At 34.1% G+C, this 22,897-nt stretch overlaps 1 long non-coding RNA gene across 1 annotated transcript in view; it reads left to right on the top strand.

Moving 5' to 3' along the window:
- Positions 1-22,897, top strand: part of LOC141480712 (uncharacterized) — a 390,701-nt gene that overhangs the window by 349,943 nt on the left and 17,861 nt on the right. The window lies entirely within an intron of this gene.

Below are 22,897 nucleotides of genomic sequence, written 5' to 3'. Positions count from 1 at the left end.
ACTGTAGACAGTTTCGTGGATAATCTGCCACTCGAAGATAATCGAAACTGTTGGTACCAACTAGACGGAGCTCCTGCACATTGCACAAGAGAAGTGAGCGCAGAACTGGATAGACTATTTGACGATCGGTGGATGAGGCGCTTGGGACCATGGAATTGGCCAGCGAGATCACCCGATCTTAATCCATTAGATTTTTATTTGTGGGGAATGTTTAAAGAAAAAGTTTACAAAATACCCGTGCGTTCGAGAGATGAATTGTTAGAAAGGATTGCCCAAACATTTGAAGATTTGGATCCCAATGAAATCAGATCTGCCACCACGAAAGCAGTCAACACCCGCATTTTAAAGTGCTTGGAAGTGAACGGCCAGCGATTCGAACATATTTTGAAATATTCCACATGATTGTTTTACTTTTTTATAATTATTCATATCAATATTTCCAATTTCAAGTTTCTTGGTGCTTTTTTAAAGTTTATCCAAACATATTGAAATTGTTCTGAATTCGTATAAATTTCTTGAGGTTCATTGGCGGTAGATTCGGATACATTTCATTGAACTTTCTACATGTTCTGCTGATAATTTTGTCACACTGTCCAAAAATAATAAACAAATTCATAAGAACTTTGTTTGAATAGTTTTGTTCCATCGTTTTGAAGGTATTTACAACTTCTGAAGTGACGAAAATGTCGATATTATTAGGAGAATGTCACAACGCGACTGTCAAATAGTAATCATGGCCTGCTTACCAAATACCGAATGGAAATACCATTCTGAAGGTACATTTTCACAAATAAATGTTCATAAGTCCGAAACTTGACTAGTTAGGTATAGGTATGATATACATAAAAAGAAAGCAAATTTCAGCAGCTTTCCGAATTTTCAATAATATACAATAATATACAGGTAATATTCAGCAACTTTTTCAAGCAAACGAAAAAACTGTATTTTTTTACCACCTTGTATTGAAGTAACGGAGATTAGGCTAACGTGTGGGAAGTGTCCAAGTATCACCCAACTCCAAACTAAATTTCGATATCATAGTACTTCTTAACTAAAAGATATCGGCATTTTTAGAAGTCATGATTTTCGAAGAAAAAAATTGAAATTAATTTTTATTTCGAAAACGGTAACAGATAGGTATAGGAAAATATCAAGAAAAGTTGTCGGGCAATTGTTGGAGATTCCAAAAATAATATTATATACAGAGTGTTCCATTTGAAAAATCAAAGTTGCTGCTGCTTTCTAATAGAAGCGGCAACACCGCATTGTCGAAAATATTTTAGTTAGCTAGAGAATGTCCGAATATGCCCTCCATTAAATTTTCAAAGTGATCCGTTGTCTGGTTCACCAGAAACGTCTAATGTGCCATCCACCGTGAATCAGCCTGTATGTATGGATTTGAAATATACACAGGGAAAGATACTTCTAAATCTAAACAATTTGGTATTGGAGGTGATGTAGTTATGTCATTGCTCCAACAGGTAGAAGTACCACCAAATCGAGGTCATAAGCTATATTTCGATAATTACTTCTCTAGGTTGCGTCTTCTTTCACATTTGGCCAAACAGAAATATTGTGCAACCGGAACATTGCGTGAGAACAGGTTGGAGCAGTGTCCAGTATCAGATAAGAAGACCTGGAATGAGGATCAACGCAGAACTTGTCGTTTTTTCAGAAATGACAACTCCCTGTTAGTGCAATGGAAGGACAATAAAGTCGTATCTATGGCCTCTAATTTTGAGGGAAACGATATGGTGAGTGCATCTCGTTGGGACAGGAACTCAAAGTCCAAGAAAAATATTCCCCAGCCGCAAATGATATCAAACTATAATAAATGTATGGGTGGGGTTGATAAGCTTGACTCTTTGGTTGTTTTGTACAGGACCCGGATAAGGCAGAGGAAATGGTATTGGCCTTTGGTGGCATATATGTTGGATGTATCATTAGTGAACGGATGGATTCTAATTAAAACATTGAGGCCTAATGAACCAGGCTTAGAATATTTGTTACAGTTCAGGAGATATATCACCCTAAACTTTTTAGGATCTTTTGGATCGAAACCACATCAGGGCCGAGTATTGCGTCCAATAGATGGTCTAAGGTATGACAACTTGGGCCATTTAGTTATTTATAATGAGATTGACCGCCGATGTGGACATTGCGGGAACAAAAGTCCATTTATATGTGAAAAATGTAAAATTGGGTTACATCCAAAAGAGTGTTTCAAACTGTACCATTCTATCTAGTGCTTTTCAAGTCTACATTGTGAGTTTTTTGTTCAATAAATATATTCAGCAATGTTTCTTGGATGTTTGATCAGGAGACGTCAGGTACGTCAAAAAACAATGATACCACGTGTTTTTAATCATAGACAATCCGAAGTTACTGGTTGCTTATCAGTTATGAGTCTCAAAACTATGAAAAAAAAAATGTAAAAATGAAAAATATTAACTTTCCCCACTAATGGGTTAAAGTTGATGCCTTTTTTTTTTCGAAATAACCCTCCCTTCCACCACCTGAATAATCATTTGGGAATTTTTGAGTTTTTTCCATTGGAATTGAGTGGGATTGGCAATATTCCTTTTATGAAATCATGACCAGAATTCGTGAAGTACGAAAAATCACTCACTAGCAGCGCTATTAGTTCGATGGGGACAAACAGTGCCTAATTCTCATATAAACATATGGTAAAGTACAATTAAAAAAGAATGTTTTCAACAGAAGAAGATGTTCCTGGAGCAAAACTAAAATTTGCAACTGTGAAGGATAACAATGTTGTAAAATTAAAACGTGGCTTGCATGCCGTAATTTAAAAGTAACTGAAAAAAAAGTGAATTAATAATAGACAGGTTAGTATACAGACTTTAGTGAAAGAGTAGCGGTAGATTCAAACTGTAATAAAAGAAATTTAAAATAATTATGAATTTCAGATTCATTTCCCAGTGAAATATGAATCAAATATAGATGGTAATGACATAAATTAAATTAAATATAATAAATGAACATAATTTAATGAACGATTGAGGTTATATCTCATTCTAATCAATGATAATCAACTATGAAAAATTTACTGTTTATTTCATGTTTAGAGCATACATATGAATATTTATTTATTTTTTGCACTGTTTAATCCACTCTCCTCGAAGCATATATCCATTTCTTACATCTAACCTCGTTAATATGAGGTTTTATAAATGGTATAAAAAACATGTTTTCTTCCGGATATCGATTATCCGACATATAATGTGCAAAAGAGCGATGCTTTGTTGGCATTATACTAGCACAAAATAATTTTTTATATCAGATTTATATTTTTAAACAATAAATTAATATTATGTAAACAATACTGTTTTACATGTGAATAGTTTATGTTTGTCCCTACCACTAGTGCTGCCTCTCGTGAGACGTTCGCTGTACTATTTATTCTCAGGAAAAAGGCTCATTGAGGAATACATATTTTTATACATACATAGCAATCCAGCAAAGCAATTGGTCATAAAGACATTATTTTTTGTGATCTTCCAATTTTCATTTCAAAACAGAAAAAGTACAGAAACGACACTGGCCTGAATCATTTTCTGCCCTTTGAGATCGATCCGAACTTTATCGTCGTGCCAAGAGGGATCGAAGTCTTATAAAAGGAAAGCGGGTCAAAAATCTCCAAAGGTCTCTCGGCTGTTGTATCAAATTCACTGAGCGGTGAAATTAACCTATGATGGAGAGATACAATTTTTAATAACTTCATAATCGACATTTCAGAATATACTCTGATTTGAATGGAGAAAATACACCTCTAGTAGTTTAGAGGAGGGGATATAAGTAAGGGGCAGTAATGAAAATCTCAGACTCACAAAAAATATTTAAATCATTATTGAAGAGTTTTCTATTGAAATGAACGTGTTTTGGTTATGGAGATGGAAGAATCTTCATCAAAAAATTGATTGATTTTGTACGAAAATAATTTAAACACTAATTACAGACATCGGTGGACAGAGAGTTTGTTTTAGAAGAAATTTGGAAGACAACTCAAACTGGAAATTTTCTACGATGCTTTTGCTGATCAAAAAGAACTGAGCAATTGGAAATTTAATATATTTTTGCCTGGCAGAATCTACAGAAAAGGGACTAATCATTCATATTTCTTGCTTATATGATTTTTTTTTTCATTTAGTGTTCGTGAATTATCATCTTTCTTATTTCGACCAGTTTCAGTACATATGGCATATATGCGGACTTCTGAATTTTAACAATAGATATTGTTGCTGCTACATTTGCTGTTATTAAAGCTACATCTGTCAAAATAGTTGTCATGTTTTGCCAAATTACCATTAAGGGATAGAGCATCCACCAAAACGTGCGAATAATGAAAAGTTTCATCGAAATGGGTGTTCTGTTCGAGCAACGTACCGCACGCTTTGCCCATTTTGCTCCCATAATCGTCCATCCAGGAGGACAAGTAAACGGCAATATCTGCCGAACATCGCCGTTGTCTGTGAGAATGTGCAGGAGAATTGGAGGCAGTCAATTTCGCGTCGCTCACAAGAACTCGACCCTTCGCAGATAACAACTTAGCGAATTTTGCGTCTTGACTTGGACCAGCACCCGTACAAAATTCAACTGACCCAGAAACTGAAGGTGACCCATCATAGACAATGACTTGTGTTTGTAGAATGGGCTCCGGAGTAGTTGCCAACTGACCTGAATTTTCATCTTCAGCGATAAGGCCACGCCTATTTCTGGATGAATTGGTACGTGAACAAACAAAATTGTCGAGTTTGGGACGATACCAATCCACAAGAGATCCAAGATCATCCAATGCATTCCCAAAAAGTCACTGTTTGGTATGGATTTTGGGCTGGCGACGTCAGCAGACCATATTTCGTTGAGAACGACATTCACCAGGACATCACTGTCAACGGCGAGTACAATTGGTCGATGATCACCAACTTCTTTTGGCCTGAATTGGATGATCTGGATACCAACGACATGTGGTTTCAACAGGACGGCGGTATGTGCAACACAGCTCATGCTATTTTTGATATTCTGCACAAGCGATTTGAAGGCATGACCATCTCACGTGGAGATGATGTGAAGTGGCCACCGAGATCGTGCGATTTGATCCCGTTAGACTTTCTCTTGTGGGGTTTTCTCAAGTCGCAGGTGTATGTTAGTAAACCACAGCGGTCCTCAAAGCGGTCAAATTCAGCCTGTGCCAGAGGCATGGAAAAGTGAACGTTTCGTATGCGCTCCACCCAGAGAAGCTCAAATTGGATATTTTTGTTTGTATTCCCGACAATAATACCTAAATAGGTAAAGACGCATTCAGATAAGGCATTTCAGGAAAACACTACATCTTTTCAGGTTATTTTGACAAACAATGTTAGGCATATTTATGTTGAAAAAATAAAATGAGTGAAAACACTTATTGGATTTCACTAGTTCGGACTTTCATCCCTGAACCAATTAAAAAAAAAAGAATAAAAAATGAATAACTGAAAATAACAATTATATTAAGCAGAATAAACCTGAAATGAGATAATATGAAATAAAACACAAGTAGTAATAGAACAATTGAATGAATAAAAATAAAGAAATGAAAAAAAAAAGAAAATAAAAATAAATAAAGGAAGCCGCATACATGTTGTCCAATAACGTATTCAGCCAAGCCAGCGTAGAAATACGCAACATATGGAAACCCATCATCCAGCGAAAAATGGTCAACTCCCGCCAAAACGGTCATCTCCCACGGAACCAGTGAAGCGGAAAATGGAAAGCAGGGATAAGTGAAAGTATTTGAACGACCTATAAATAGTCATGTCTCGGAGGAATCAGTACAGTCATCACCCGAAGACGATTGTAGATGCTAACAATCGAAACGTCGTGAACTAACGTGACTTGGAATCTCTCCACTTTTTATTTATTTTTTTATTTTAATTTGGTTTTTTCATGTCTTCATTTTTATTCTTTCAATTGTTCTATTTCTACTTGTATTTTATTTCATATTATCTCATTTCAGGTTTATTTTGCTTTTATAATTGTTATTTTCAGTTATTCATTTTTAATTTTTCTTTTTCATTTTAGTTGTTTTAGGGATTTCAAATCATTTTATATAGTAGACAATGGAAGTCCGAACTAGTGAAATTCATCATGAAACATTTTCAATCAACTTCAAACAAACGAAAACACTTATTATTTTAAATGGTTTCAATGTACTAAACACTAAAAAATGAATCGGAAATTCCTCGGTAGCAGTCATCACACCACTCTCCTCAGTCATCTACTGTATTGATCAGATGAAAAAATAATAAAATCGTTGGGCGTAGCGTAACGTGAGTGATTATGTAAATACTACGTCCAACGATTTTATTATTTTTTCAACTGATTAATACCGTAGATTGTTGACGAGAGTAGTATGATGACTGCCATCTAGAACCTTCCGAATCATTCTTTAGTTTTTAGTACTTTGAAACCATTTGACATATTTTTTTTTTACTCATTTTTTTTTCGAATTTTCATTCTCTGATTTTGTTACTCAATTCCTCTCATTCTCATTCTATATGTATCTGGATAATCAGTGTTATATCTTTTATGAATCAGGCAAACAACTTCGAGAATAAAGATGCTGAATAGAGTGAGGATTCGGTATTTAACGAGTTGTCTACAACTATCCCTATGGTTTGCCCCTCATAAAAACCGCAAAGATCTCTCGTGCAACACGAAGACCTGATTCAATAGTTGTTTACTACAGAATCCCCAAAATGCAATGCCATACCTTGGATGAGACTCTACTAGAGCAAAGTAAGTCGATCTAGCAGTGAATGTATCAAGTTCATTGGAGAAAATTCTTACACCAAATGATCCTGAAGCCAATGTTATGCATTAAAATGTGATATGTTCTTCAAATTCCACCTGATTGTCAATATACAGATTGAGAAATTTAGTGCAAGTCGTTTCTTCTATCTTCTTACCATCTAATAGCAAGTTGTCATAGCTAAACTTGAAAATTCGAATTTTGGTCTTGTCCACGTTGAAGGAGAGAGAATTAGAATCACACCACTGTTTGACTTTTTCTAAATCTAATGATATCATTTGTTTCAAGTTGTTAGTATTTTTTTCATGTCTTAACAATCATCATTGGCAAACATTGTGAATGACCCTTCAATATCGACTGTAGCAAGATCGTTGAGGTATAATAGAGATAAAATGAGCCCTAGAACACATCCCTGAGGCACTCCGCAATCTATAGCCGAAATGTCCGAATATGCATTATTGGGATCTACCTTTGAGGTACGATTGGAATCATTCAAGACATGTCCCTCTTATGCCATAACAGTACATTTTTTATAAGTATATCATGATTGACACGGTCGAAGCTTTCGAGAAATCACAGAAAACTACCGAAATTACTTTCTTCTCATTCTGATTCAAGTATATTTTTTACAAAAATGAGAAGATTGCATCATTAGTGTTTTAGAGCTTTGGAAGCCAAATTGATATTCATTCAATATCTTTCCATTTGATAAAAATTTCAACAATCTTTTCTTCACAAGGTTTTCGATTAATTTCGAGATAATAAAGAGATGGGTCTGAAGTTCGAGGGGTTGGTGACCTCTCCACCTTTATAGAGAGGTGAAACAACTGATGTCTTCAACCCTGAAGGAAATACTTCTATCACAAAAGATTTGTTAATTACCTCAGTTAGTACAAACAGAGCTTCTATCGGTAGGTTCTCAAGAAGTCTTCTAGTTACCTATGCCATCCAACCCATCAGACTTATCGTTTTTTATTTCCTTAAGAGTTTGTTTCATCTCGTAAACATTTGTAGGTGTTAAGTTGAAATTATCATGATATTGAATTTGATCAAGATAACTCAAAGGGGAAACAGTACTTCAGAACTTCAACAGTACTTCATTCAGATAACCCACATATTGCCTACGGAGTATTTTTTGATAGACTATCAAAGTATTTGGATACAGTACAGAAATTAGGGTGAGGTCAAAGAAATTGCTTAAAATAAAACCATGGATGACAGATGGTCTGCTTAAATCAATAACTCACAGGGACAAATTTAAACAAACATTTTTGAAGAATTCTTCAATAAAAAATGAAACTGAATATAAACTGTACAGAAATTACTTAACTAATCAACTATGCGTATCAAAAAATGAGTATTACTCAAATAAAATTGTGGAAGCAAAATATGACATGAAAAAAATCTGGAGCAATGTAACCGAAATAACTAACACCAAACTAGGAATAAAATTGAAACATTTTGATATTGTAACTGCCAATGAACTTGAAATTCCATCAGATACAGAGAAAACCAACTATTTTAATAAGTTTTTTGTTGAAATTGGGGAAGACATAGCCCGAAAAATCGAGAAACCCAAAACAACTATTGTTGAAAACCATGTAAACATGTGCAACTCATTATTTCTTCAACCGATAACAACTAAAGAACTGATCACTGTTATAGCTGGACTCAAAAATAGTGCATCTCCTGGACCTGATGGAATTTCTGTTCATATTATTAAAAAGTATCACACTTACTTTGCTATACCCCTCTGTCATATATTAAATTTAATCTTCGTACTAGGAGAAATACCAGCCTCCTTCAAAGAATCAATTACAGTACCAATTTTTTAGTCTGGAGATAAAAAACTTGTAACTAATTATAGACCTATAACACTTATAAACAATTTTGCAAAAATTTTGGAAAAATGTATAAAAAAAAGAATGGTGCATTTCCTAGAAAATAATAATTTTTTTCTCAATGTCAATTTGGTTTCAGAGAAAACAGGTCCACTGAAAAAGCCATCTTTGAAGTAGTTAATATAGTTAACAATTCTTTTAAAAATCAAGACAAAACTATCACTGTTTTTTTAGATTTAGCTAAGGCCTTTGACACGGTGGATCACAATATACTTCTTCAGCGTTTATATGATTCGGGTATAAGAGGAGTAGCATTAAACATCTTTGAGGATTATTTGTCTAATAGGATTCAGAGAGTTGAAATAAATGATTCAATTAGTGAACCTCTATTAATAACCATCAGGGGCTACCTCAAGGAACGGTGCTTGGCCTTATCTTATTTCTAATATACATAAATGATATTTTTTTAGTGAGGGACTTCGAAGGTAATATCACTTCTTTTGCGGATGATACAGCATTAACTTTTGTCGGGACCACATGGGAAGAAGCTCATAGAAAGGCGGAGGTAGGCATAAATATAATTTTCCACAGGCTAAGTAATAATTTATTGAGTGTTAACGTCAAAAAAACTAAATTTATTACATTCTCCTCAACAAAGAAGGATCAGCCCACTATTACAGAGATTAAAATCCATAAACTTACTTGCCAAAACGATAGACTATCTTGCACTTGTCCCTTCATAGAAAAAACTGATACAATAAAATACTTAGGGGTCCTAGTGGATCAGTGCCTTCGTTGGAATGATCATATCGACTATACGGTAAAAAGATTACGTAAGCTCACTTACAAATTTTATCAACTCAGAAATATAGTCAGTAGAAAAATGTTGCTTACTGTATATGATGCCCTGGCCGAGTCCATTTTAGGGTATTGTCTAATAATATGGGGCGGAATATTCAAATCTTCCTTACGTAATTTAAAAATGATCCAAAACTCACTCATAAAAATTATGTTCAAAAAGAATAAATTCTATAATACTCAAGCGTTATATGAAGAGAGTGGAATATATATAGTGTAAGAAAACTGTACACTTTCCGTTGTATATCATGGACAGCCAATGTTACGAGTTCACTTGTTCAGAATATATATAATACTCGTTTACACACTTCTCAGATTACAAAGGTTCCACGATGCCGACTTACAATAAAAAATTTATCACATACATTGGACCAAAACTCTACAATTCTTTACCACCGTCACTAAAATGTATCAGAAGTTATACTAAATTGAAAATAGAATTGAAAACATATATCAATCACAACTACCACAGATTGGAAACAATACTGGATAGTTGACTAATTCACCATACTGCAATCACTCAAAACAATGTCACAAGCTGTTGTTTCTGTTTCTTCTTTCGTATTTGATGCTCTAGTTATGCTATAAGACTGCTCATCATTTTGGTCGTCCTTCTAGGACTTTCCAGAACTATTTAGTAGGTTCATCTTAGTTTGTAAATGTATTGTTTGTATTGGATTCGTGACTGTAACACAAGCTTGGCTTGGATAGCCACGATCCTTCATAGATGTAAGTTGTAAAGGTTACGTATATTTTATATTAATCTGAATTGAATAAATTTTGATTTGATTTAATTTGTTATTTGTTCGGCAATGGAGCAGTAAAAATTATTCAAAGAATTCGGATCACTGCTGACGAAGATAGCCTTCCTTCACCTCGAAATTCATTATTAATTGCCCATTTCTCTCTAGTTTCTTATTTTGTGATGATTCAATTATTTTTGAGTAGTAATTATTTTTTGATATCTTGATCAAGCTTAGGTAGATTTTTCTATATCTATTGAAATACTGCATAAAACCTAAATTCGATGTAAATTTTTTTATTATATGCAAGGATCTTAGAATCTTGGCAGAAATTTTTAAACCTGTTGAGATCCAAGATGAAAATCCAAGTTTGAACATATACTCCTATGTCTGCTAGGGCTGCACATGCCACCCACCCTATTCTCATTGATGAAAATACTTATTCAAAAGAGTTAGTTCAAGTGTGAGATTGAGTCGCCTGGTATATTCCCAACGAGAATTGGGATAATACATCACGCAAGACATAAGAAAAAACTACCGAAAGCCCAGGCAGCAAAAATAACCTGTCTTGCTGTTTTTATTTACTCGGCCTCACGCACCGGAAGATCCGGAATCTCAACACGTCACGTATCGACCGGAGCTGAAGATCCACATCTAAGCTTGCACTATGGGGAGTCGTCGTCCTTTTAACCCCAATTCCCTTATAATTATTTCCAACCAAACGGAAACTGGCCAGCGTCCTAGGGTTGCTCTGGCTCAAATGTGATATTTTTATCAATCAGCCAAGGCGACGAAACCATTTCGTGATCCCGTTCTTTTCTTCCAGGGAGGAAACGTCAGAAATTTAATTTCTGGTTTGGACTAGGTGACATGAGAAATAGAAATAGGAGGTTGACCTTTCCGAGAAAGACTACATCGAATTGTAATTGACCATCGGATGAATTGAAAGGTGAATCGACAAAAACTCAGTGAATTTTCTATACTCTGTTTTTTGAAAGTCAAAATTGATAGATGCTCATTGTGAATGTAAAATGCTCAGATAAAATTTATTGATTCCGTTATGACTTCCACACCTGTTATAAGGGGTTTGTTATACTTTACCAGATCAACGTTATTTTTGTATCGCAAGCGGGTCGCGAACAGAAGATTTTATGATCGTTCGGGTCATATCAAACCTGCAGTGGTGTGCGTTTGGGTATTTCATCAAAAATTGAAATACAAATGATATTGTGATTACATTTCAATTTGAAGTATTCAAATGAGGAGTTATGCTCATAGAATATATTAGGTATAAGCAAAAATTATGTGATGTTATCATCACAGATAAGTCCGATGAACCATCGTCGAATGCTATAGTTGAAGGTTCTACAAATTCCTCAACTGAATGGCCTTATTTCCACATGTTGTTATTTTCCTTTATAAAATGTTCAATCCATTGTAGCAGTATAATAATATTTCGTTTCCCTGCCATCTTGTGGACTACATATTTCGTGAAACGAACTTCATTCAAACATACTATGGACAATTGTACTTTTCAACCATATTTTCATCAAATGGTATGATTTCTTGTCGAAGCCATTCAATGATATTCGATTTTTATCCGCTCTCTCTATGCATTAGTTGTTATTATTTCAACTTTTCTGGAGTGATACTTCGACAAGAATACGAATTCTGTTATAAAAATTAGAAGAATTTTAATGTTTCTCAAAAAAAAATTCGTTTCTGCATCAATTTCTATACTGTTTCTTTTTTTTGGTTTTGGCTTTCCTGTGCTCTTCCATTTGGACGATTATACTTTGGTTTCGATGTCGTAACCATATACCCATGATTCTTCACCAACCCTTTTGAGCTAATATCGGTCGCCGTTGATGTAATAATAATAATAATAATAATAATTATTTATTATTAACCATAGGTATCATAAAATATTCTTCAGATCACATAACGGGGTAAATAAATGGATTATGCTGGGTCTTAAAACCAATTCTTCCACATAAACCACAACGAAAATAAACATTCTAGCTATAGTTACACCACGATATAAATTGAACTCAAATATAATTGAGGAAATATTCTAAGAAAAAATCTTGTTTCATTGCCCCTCGAACGAATGTTTTTTGGCATTTTTTTTGAAAGTGTGAATTGATGTAGAAAAATCGGGAACATCCAGGAGATTGCCGTGCAGAGATACCTACCTGGTAGGTGAATGACCTTTTATAAATGTCATTATTGAGTGCAGGAATATGGATAATATTTTTTCTCCGAAGATTGACGTTGTGCACATCTGTCCTATATATAACGTTTTCATATAAATATTCAGGATTTTTTAATTTCAGCATTTTATAGTAAAAATTAAGAGCGTGTAATTTGAGTCTGTTATACATACTCAACCATCCCGCGTGTTTCAGCTCATTGAAAATTCTTCCTCTCCTCCTAATGTGATACATCATTTGAAGACAACAATTTTGAACTTTTTGGATTCGAGGTATGTCAATTTATACATGACCATACACAATGTCACAGTGATTGAAATGGGACAATATCATAGTATCGTTCAACATTTTCTTCACTTCAAAACCGAAATAAAGTGTCTGCTGATATATCAACTTCAACGACGCGTAGGCCTTCCGAAGTTTTTCGTAACATGTGCTTTGAAACGTAATTCAGAATCTATGAGTAAACCCAAATTTTTGCTGCTGTCTCTGAAAGTCAGCATATCAGCCCCTGGGATCATCTGCATTTCACTCAAAGTTTCATGTTTGTGCATATCGCTAACAAATAATGCGACAGAAGATTTATTACAATTTATAGTTAAAAGATGATCATTAGAAAGATTAAGGAGGATTTGTAAATTACGATTGATTTTTATATTAGCTTCCTTTATATTTTCAAATTTAAATGCACAATAAATTTGCGTGTCATCGGCAAATATGTGGTAATTGCAATATGTCAGATGATTATGAAAATTGGAGGTATACAAAGTGTATAAAAGTGGTCCCAATACACTACCTTGTGGAACCCCTTGGTGTAATTTAACAAGTCCTGAACGATGCTCTGGGACAGTTTTTTATCAAAATTCAGTGATTTTGGAAAGAACTTCGCTGCCACACCCTAAATGCCCAATATTTCCGAAAAAATTTCATGGCATGAGCCAACCAATATGTTGACATCCTCAGCAACTTTACTGATGGTGATTTCGCGATTCTCCATATTAATTGTCTTCGCCAATCGAATATACGTAACCCGCGAAATTTGAACTTTGACCTCATTTTCTTGAACAGACCTCATATATCAATATACGCATTGATGTACATATATGTTAGCTACAAAATAAATACTATAATTATTGCTGTTTAACGTAGTTTGAATATCTAATCTAGACACAGACACTTTTAGACAAAGGGGGAAAGGACTGTACCTAAGTACTTTGAAATGTACAGAAATCAACAGATTCAGTGAGTTTCGTTATTCACTTAGTAACCGAATAAAAATAGTTGAGAAAGTAATGGAAAATAATAGTTTGAAAATCTGAAAAAACACGCTTTAATAGCAACACAAAGAAAATAATTTGAAACTAATTTAAAATTGTGTTCAACTTCGATAATAATTGTAATCACTTTTGATAAAAAATAGAAAACTAATTAATACAGTTTATTGTATGATTTTCACTATGAAGATTTTAACAAAAGCTTAATCATACTGAGAAGCTTCTTCAAGCGTTAACTCACGCATGAGGAAGCTAGTGAAAATCATATAATAAACTTTATTAATTAGTTTCAATATGGATTTTCATCAATTACCGGCCAATTCTATTTGGCTTTTAATTAAAAAAAACGTGGGATACTTAAGCATGCGCAGACAGCGTGGTTGTCTCACTGGCTATCACACAGGGATTGTGTGAGGAAATTATTCAATCCTGGCGATCTTGATCAGGATAATGAGAACTTATGAACTTATGAAATGATTGTATTGTCATTGATTCTTGATAAGTGTACAGAGTTCAAAATGAATCTGTCCGTTCAAAATTAGTCAAAATCGAGTCCAAAGGAGTCGGTTACAAACAAACGTACAGGTGGAGTTAATAAAAGCGTGTAAAAAAAGTAAATGAGCATTACGAAAATGTATGAGTTTAATCAGTTCGGACTTTCGTACGTAATAAAACCCTGAAAAAAAATCATAACAAAATAAAAATCAATCAGAATATTAAAAATTGAACAATTGAAATGAAATAAAAATTCAACGAAATCAAGCCAAGTCAAGAACCGTCGTGACAGTAACAGGGCTTGAAATATTTTAATTTCATTTCATTTGTTGAATTTTTAATTCTTATTTTATTGTGACTTCATTCTAGGGTTTTTCCGCTTGATATAATTGTTACTTTCAGCTATTCCTTTCAATTTTATTTTTTATTTCAGAGATTTCAAACCGTATTATATTAGACAATGGAAGTCCGAACTAATAAAATTCAATTTCAATTTATCACAAATCGTCCTGTACAGATATTAATATACATTACGATTCTACCCATACAGACAACACAAAGTAGCAACTTATAATAGCATGATTCACATATTAGTACATGTTCCTCTTTCAATAGATAATTTCAATGAAAGACCCAATATCATCAATCAAATTGCAGTAAACAATGGGTTTAAAGCCGAAATAATAATCAAAATACTTTCTTAAAAAGTCTACACCAAAGCGATTCCACACGTTTCTCCTATTGATAAGTTAGATAAACAAAATTATAGAGCTTTATCGTATTTTGGAGAATCAACCGAAAAACGAGATATTAAAATTGAATTTAGAACAAGTAATACGTTGAGAAAGTTAGTTAAAAATAATAAAGACAAAACATCCAAATTCGAGAAATTGAGAGTGAATAAATTAAAGTGTGGAACGTGTCCTAATTGGTCAAACTTGCAGAACATTTAGCAGTCGAATCCAGGAACATCATATGAGATATGGATGGAATTCTGAAATAAAATTATTCCCTGTTCAAGCACTGCTTATGTTGATTTTAATAGCTCCTACAATTTTGAAAACAGTGTCTGTTTATCTTATTTATTTATATATTTTATCTATTGACTTCCTTATTTACCTGTTACTGTCTGACTATTCGTTCATTTAGGATGTATATAAATATGTTTGTGTGTGGTATTTATGTGTGTTTATATATGCATATTCATTTATTTATCAATAATTGTTTTAGCTGTGCACTAAAAATCGTAACCATATTTCAGTATGACACATACATCAAACCAATGTATATGTATAATGTATAGTTATTATAGTGAAACTCATTTATACATGATTAGCTTTGTCAACGAGTTTATACTTCGGACAATAAAGCATATTTGATTTGATTGAGCTATGTAAATAAGAAAACAAGTTCAACATGTTCAAATCATATTATGAAAGAAAATCATATCTTCAACGAAGAGTCCGAAATTTCACACACAGAAAATGAAGGTTTGAAACTGAGTCGTTTGGAAGCACTGGAAATTAATAAACCTAAAAATTCAAACTTTCCAATGAATGTCCAACTGAAGAACCGAGAAAGAATCAGTATTATTGATGTAGAAGTGAACATGCTTCAGGTGATCATAATTGAACAGGTACCTCAGGTAGAGGTTTAGGTGATTTGTGGAAGGTAGTCTCAATTATGGTTACCTGTAAATATAAGTGTAAGCAGTAAAGTTGCTGCTATTCAAATCACTGTTGATAAAACTACTGTGATACATAATACATTCTTCAAATGAAGTTTGTGGAGATCAAGTCGTGAGTTGTAGTTTATAAAATTACTATGGATCTTCATCAAGTAACGGTCGAATCAATCAGAAAAATAATAAAATTCACCATGAAACATTATCAACGACCGTCAAACAAAAAAATTTATATTTCATACTTTCAAAAAATCTGTAGTGTGGAACAACATTGTGAAATTCCACTTCATAAAAACCTCATCCCAGGCCCTTCCACATCAATCATCGCATGATTGCCGAAGTTGTTTCAAGCTTGAACTACAAAGAACAAATAGCTGTTATTTACTGCTAACAAGTTTATTAAGTCTGGAAAAAGTTTATTATTTTATCACGCGATCGTTTACACAGTCCGGAATTGATATACACCATACAAAATTCCCGAGAAAACGAAAGGAACGCAAAGTTCATAAATATAAGAAGGGACTGAAAGTGAAATGAAAATAGATTTGACACGCAAATGCGACCATGTCTTCACGCATTTTGCGAAAACGGTGGGGCAATTTGTCGTGAGGTGGAAAATAATCGGATCCTGTTCATATTCAACAGAGAATGTACCTCGGGAGAAATTCTATGCGACATTTTTCCGATATATCGTGTATAAAACCGCAACTCGCATTTTTACAAAATTACAAAAATTGTTTGTGTGAATGTACGAAATTATATACCCGAAGAATGGTATATGAAGCAAGTGTTGAAAAATTTCATCCTTTTCAACAAAGAGAAAATGAGTAGTAACGCTCCAGTTCCAACATAATAGCCAAATTAAAACCATACGCTCGGATAGTAGGGAAATCTAAATGGGCGTTCCACAGGGATTGATCTTGGGTCCAGTTCTATTATGTGAATTATCTTGATACGATAATTGGTACTGCGAACGAAATGTATTGGAACAATTCATACAGTTTCATCTTTTTTCAATAGTAGGAACCTATTTTTCAACTAACTAGTTTGTTGATCCGATAATTTTCCTGAAAAAAGGTTGGTTGGGTAACAGGACAAATTTTTGCTTAAAAAAGAACTATTGTTTTCTTGCCGATGTTTCGAATATAATTAAATTCTTGTTGAGGGCTCGAAAAGTAATTTATTCGTGTTGATGATGTTTATATTTCAAAAACCATCAGACACATTGCATACATATTTAAAAAAATTAAAAACATTGCAACAACTAAATTTCCGAGACAACACCAACACAAAACAACATGATACATACATTCGATAAAACTCAGATGTTCTTAAAAATATTGATTGTTGTCCAATTAACTGCTTTTTTAATTGTTTCAGATTCTCCTTTCTGGCGGCACTATGTAGTGGGAATGATTTTTCAAAATTAGAATGTACCGTTTTATGATGTCTCTCAATATTTCCTTTTTTAGCAACGGAGACCGAAGAATTACATATCAAACATACATTTTTATCTTTAACTTCTGTAAAAAAGTATTGTTCTTCCCATTCCGAATGGAAGTGGTATGTCTTTACCTTCTTACAACTGCTTGCCATAATATTATTTTTGTTGTTCTCTACTAACCCAACCGCTGGACGTTGGTTACGCGTTCAGTTTTAAACTAAGCGCAATGTCGCCGCGCCGTGCGTATTTATCCCGTTCAAAGCAATCCAGATGCATTGAAATTGTTCTGAATTCGTATAAATTTCTTGAGGTTCATTGGCGGTAGATTCGGATACATTTCATTGAACTTTCTACATGTTCTGCTGATAATTTTGTCACACTGTCCAAAAATAAAAAACAAATTCATAAGAACTTCGTTTGAATAGTTTTGTTCCATCGTTTTGAAGGTATTCGCAACTTCTGAAGTGACGAAAATGTCGATATTATTAGGAGAATGTCACAACGCTACTGTCAAATAGTAATCATGGCCTGCTTACCAAATACCGAATGGAAATACCATTCTGAAGGGACATTTTCACAAATAAATGTTCATAAGTCCGAAACTTGACTAGTTAGGTATAGGTATGATATACATAGAAAGAAAGCAAATTTCAGCAGCTTTCCGAATTTTCAATAATATACAGGGTGTTCTATTCAAAATAATCAAATTTCAGCAACTTTTTCAAGCAAACGAAAAAACTGTATTTTTTCACCATCCTGTATTGAAGTAACGGAGATTAGGCTGACGTGTGGGAAGTGTCCAAGTATCTCCTAACTCCAAACCATAGTGCTTCTTAACTAAAAGATATCGGCATTTTTAGAAGTCACGATTTTCGAAGAAAAAATTGAAATTAATTTTTATTTCGAAAACGGTAACAGATAGGTATAGGAAAATATCAAGAAAAGTTGTCGGGCAATTGTTGGAGATTCCAAAAATAATATTATATACAGAGTGCTCCATTTGAAAAATCAAAGTTGCTACTGCTTTCTAATAGAAGCGGCAACACCGCATTGTCAAAAATATTTTAGTTGGCTATAGAATGTCCGAATATGCCCTCCTTTAAATTTTCAAAGTGATCTGTTGTCTGGTTCACCAGAAACGTCTAATGTGCCATCCACCGTGAATCAGCCTGTATAGTATATACTAAATGAAGATATTCATGAAGAATCAGCGCCATAGAGGTGGGATTTCTCATCCAGTTTGTGACAAAATCCTCCATATTCCTATTGAAAATCAAATTTCCTTTTTTTAAGTATAGCAATAAAGGTTATCTTGCCTTTAAGCAGAATCGAGAATCCCAAAAAGCTTTCCGAGTGTGGTTTCGCCACACATTGGGATTCTCAACTTTCTCAATCTTCTGATATCTTCTAATATCCGAAGCATCGTTTCAAACGTACCGAACACAAAGCATTCCGCATCAGCAGTCATTCATACCAAATCGCCTTGTTAAAATTCCCATAATTCACGCTTATTAAACTCCCAAAAGCCTCGAATTCGGATCCCCAAATATTGATGCCCACTAAAAGGACCAGATGCATAAGAAAACCAAACATACTACGTCGATTCCTATTAGATCCCACTAAACGACTCAATATGGAGTTTACCTGAGCTTCGAAACAATGCCAAGATACGGAATAAGAAGGCAAACACGGCATTGTTAAGGGTTTATATTTGCGTTACACCGCACCTGGCGGTTCTATTATAGATGTGTAATGATCGAGGAAACACCGTATAGATGTACGAACGAACGATATTACCGTCTTATGGGGTAGATGATGCCACCGGGTGAGATGCCTGGTATTATAGGAAAAGCCATCATGCATCAGCTTTGTTCCATCGTGTGAAATGGGTTCTTCCTTAACAATTTTCAGTGTAATGAGGACGGATATGTTCACTTTGTATCATCAGATATGTTGACGTTATATGCTATCAGACAATTAAGGGTTGTGTTTAAATGAAAACAGCTCTCGTATGTTCAATTTGCCCTTCTACAGGGTGTTTCAAATTCGATCCTCACCATTGGGATCTTGGAAATTATGAGAGATACGAAGATGGTTAAATTAGGGCAAAGTTGCGCATTTACCTGTCTAACAATTTTTCTGGCATTATTTTCCGAAGGATTCGAAAATAAATTGCACATTGCCACTTTTTCGACTTTCACGAAAGAAGAAAAAAAAGAGATGAAAATTTATTACAAATAGGTACGACAAAAACATCGTTAGGACATCGGAAATGTATTTAAACTCGTATCCTGAAAGACGACAACCACATCGGACTATGTTCAAGTTATTGGATCAAAATCTCACAGAGTTTGGTTCATTTGAAAAGCCAAGGAAAAAATAAGAAGACAGAATGGACCAGGAAACTAAAGAAACTTTGATAAATGAGGTATGCATGAGGTAAGTTAGAAATTGTGTCCTGCTACACGCCAAATTGAATATTTGTCATACATGTGCTTAGAGACATCTCAAAAAATGCGGTTTAAAATATTAGAAAATACACATATCTCAAAAATTGCATCCAGGCGATTAGAATTTCGTTATTGTCTAATAAAAAGACCTGATTTTCCTGTTCTGCTGGAAAATGTAATTTGGACAAATGTGGGATATACAACCGAAATAACGAACACATTTGGAGCATAAACCATCCCAGGCATTTCCGAGAAATTCGACCTCAAGTGCGATTTAGTATTAACGTGTGGACAGGAATTTACAAAGATAGAATTTTCGGTCCACATTTATTTGACAGAATTATGAATGGAGAAACCTTTCTCTACTTTTTAATGTCGGTTTTGAGGACTTTTTGGATGATCTACCTTTGGCTAACTATAACACCATCTGGTTTCAACATGATGGTGCTCCACCACACACCACCAGACTATTAAGGTTTGGTGATAAATGGAGGATGTGCATCCACAACCGATGTCCTGGAATCCAAAGGGAATGACGAGACAAATGTGCTGTCTTCCGTAATGCTATATGTTGGATTTTTGTACTTTTCCAATTAGTCGATGTGAGAAACGAAAAACTACTTTGAAAACAACTATTTTCATATGAACATTGAATTATTCGAAAAAATCATGAGAAGATGGTTCTGTAATGACGAAGTAACACCAAGTTTTTCTTCCATTTCGAAAAAAAATCGAAGGGATGTGAAATTATGTTTGAGAAATGTCATTTTGAAATTGAGATTTGACGAGTTTCCAGGAATTCACACATGAATTTCAAATCACGTAGCAAACAAGGAAGTACATCATCAACACACTGTATAATAATGGCTGTAAATCGAACCGTAATCAAGCATAACAATTCGGAATGTGCGTTCCACCATTATCAACCCCTGCACACATCTTTTCTCGCCCTTTCAAGGAAACATCAAAACACCTTACTCATCAATCAGCATTTCCATTCACCGAAAACCGTTGTTAGTTGCCTCGAACCCGATTAGTTGTATTCACCAGATTCTATCCGACATCGGGTATTTGCTTTCTTACATCGACCTCCGTTTCCAAAACAAATATTTGTTCACGTCAGTCAAACAGTTCCCAAGTTTAATTACCGTAAAATATTGTAATATCGACAGCAAAAGTCTCTCGTGTTACTTTATCAACGTTCCTGTAGGTCAGATGACTGGTGGAAGTTACTTAGGGAACCGATGAATTTTAATAAATTCGAATCTGAGAAGAGAGGTGAATGAGACAGACGTGACTTGATCATTCAGTTTGTGAATTGGAAATTAATCATGGATTTATCAGTAACAGTTCTCATTTATGTTACTAGGACTAAGCTATATCCATCCAAAAAACAAAGTAACCCAAACAAAGATAGATGCGTGATAGATGCACATTTGCATCTATTGGGTAAAATAAACAAGCCTCCTTTCGCTGGCCAATCAGATTCAACTGCAATCGGCTGGCGGAATTCATTGTTACAATGTCAGAGTGGTCAGTTAAAATTTTTGATATATCAAGAACTGATACGGCTGAAAAAACTGCTTATTTATGTCCCTACACTCCAACTAAAAAATTTCCTATAGCTAGCCGCATGTTATCATAAAAATTGGGTCGTTCCTCAGTGCAACTGTGTACAAGTAGCCTTGTCTGGGAGATCACGTGCACTATGCATGATAATGTTTTGGAGCACTGTGGATGGAGTATGGTATACTTCCTCAAGCAGTAGTAATTGATAATTTCCAAGTTGCTGTTTTATCCCTCTCTCTCTCTTTCTCTCTGTCTCTCACATACACAGTCTCCTAACCAACGCGCATCTTAAGGGAAGTCGTGAGCTGAGACTTTGAAGTCGCTTCCTAGTTTAGACAAGCTGTACATAATTGAGTCGGCTAAAAAGTGTAAATTATAGTATTTACCCCCTTTTATTTTTTGTACTGGAATAATGAAATTAATTCATGTATACTTTATTTTGAAGTAAAATTGACAGATGGATCTTTCAAGATGGCGACTGGGTGCAATTTGGGAAAAAAATTAAATAGAAATGGGGGTCTTGTGATACATCTTTTGAAGCTCCTCACGAATACTTAACAACCCTGAATATGAAGGCAATATATTCACCTACTACAAAATGGCGAAACATTTAATAATTTCCCGAAGAAAAACACTTTAATATCGATATTTCTAGAAATATTCCTTTTTATCTATCACATGGCAATTCCAACAACCCGATAAGGATTGTTTAGTTATTTTTTGTTTATGAACACGACAAAAAATGTCAGTACGACAATGAACATCATTGTTCAGTTCGAATATTCTCATTCAGTTTTCAGTTTTACTAGTAGAAAAGTACTACGTCAACAATCTCTGAAATCGTCAATTCTCGTCCATTGGAAAAAAAATTAAAGCGAACAGTTAGTGTCAAAGTTAGGGAGCATCACATTTTTTAGGAATTTAAAAAATATATTTGAACAGTTGATAACTTCCCATTACTCTCAAGTAAATTCACCACTGAGGTATGGGTTGTGTCTATGAGGTAATACTATCTATGCACGGGATATTTTCATCAGGCAAAAGAAAATTGTGAGACTGATGGCAGAAGTTTCCTATGATCATTCATGTAGAAATATTTTCTCTTCTTATAAAATTGTACCTCTTGCAAGTTGATATATTCTTGTAGTATGCATCTATGTATTTAGAAATATTGACAAATTTTATAAAAATTCCAATATTCATACATTGAACACAAGATAAAAATGATATTCACGTTCCATATGCGAGACTCAATATTACTTCAAATTCTCCTAATTGAACGGAATCTAGGATATATTATCAACTTTCGTGAATTATTGAAGCAACGATGACGTTATTGAGCTTCAACAAAAATTTCATGAGAATTTCTATTGGAAAAATGTTTAACTCACTAGATGAATATCTCGAAGAAAATTTTTGAAATAAATTAATGCTTTTTTAATGTATTACCATGAACTTTTATTGTGACACCCTGCTTATGTAATATTTTTGTTTCGTTTTGTATACACTTCATTT

Source organism: Leptinotarsa decemlineata, unplaced genomic scaffold (assembly GCF_025532065.1).
Source record: "Leptinotarsa decemlineata unplaced genomic scaffold, Ldec_3_MD MMD2_tig00000008_RagTag_RagTag, whole genome shotgun sequence".
Taxonomy (NCBI): domain Eukaryota; kingdom Metazoa; phylum Arthropoda; class Insecta; order Coleoptera; family Chrysomelidae; genus Leptinotarsa; species Leptinotarsa decemlineata.
Note: the sequence above shows the minus strand (reverse complement) of the source record. Positions and strands in the feature narration are given on the sequence as shown.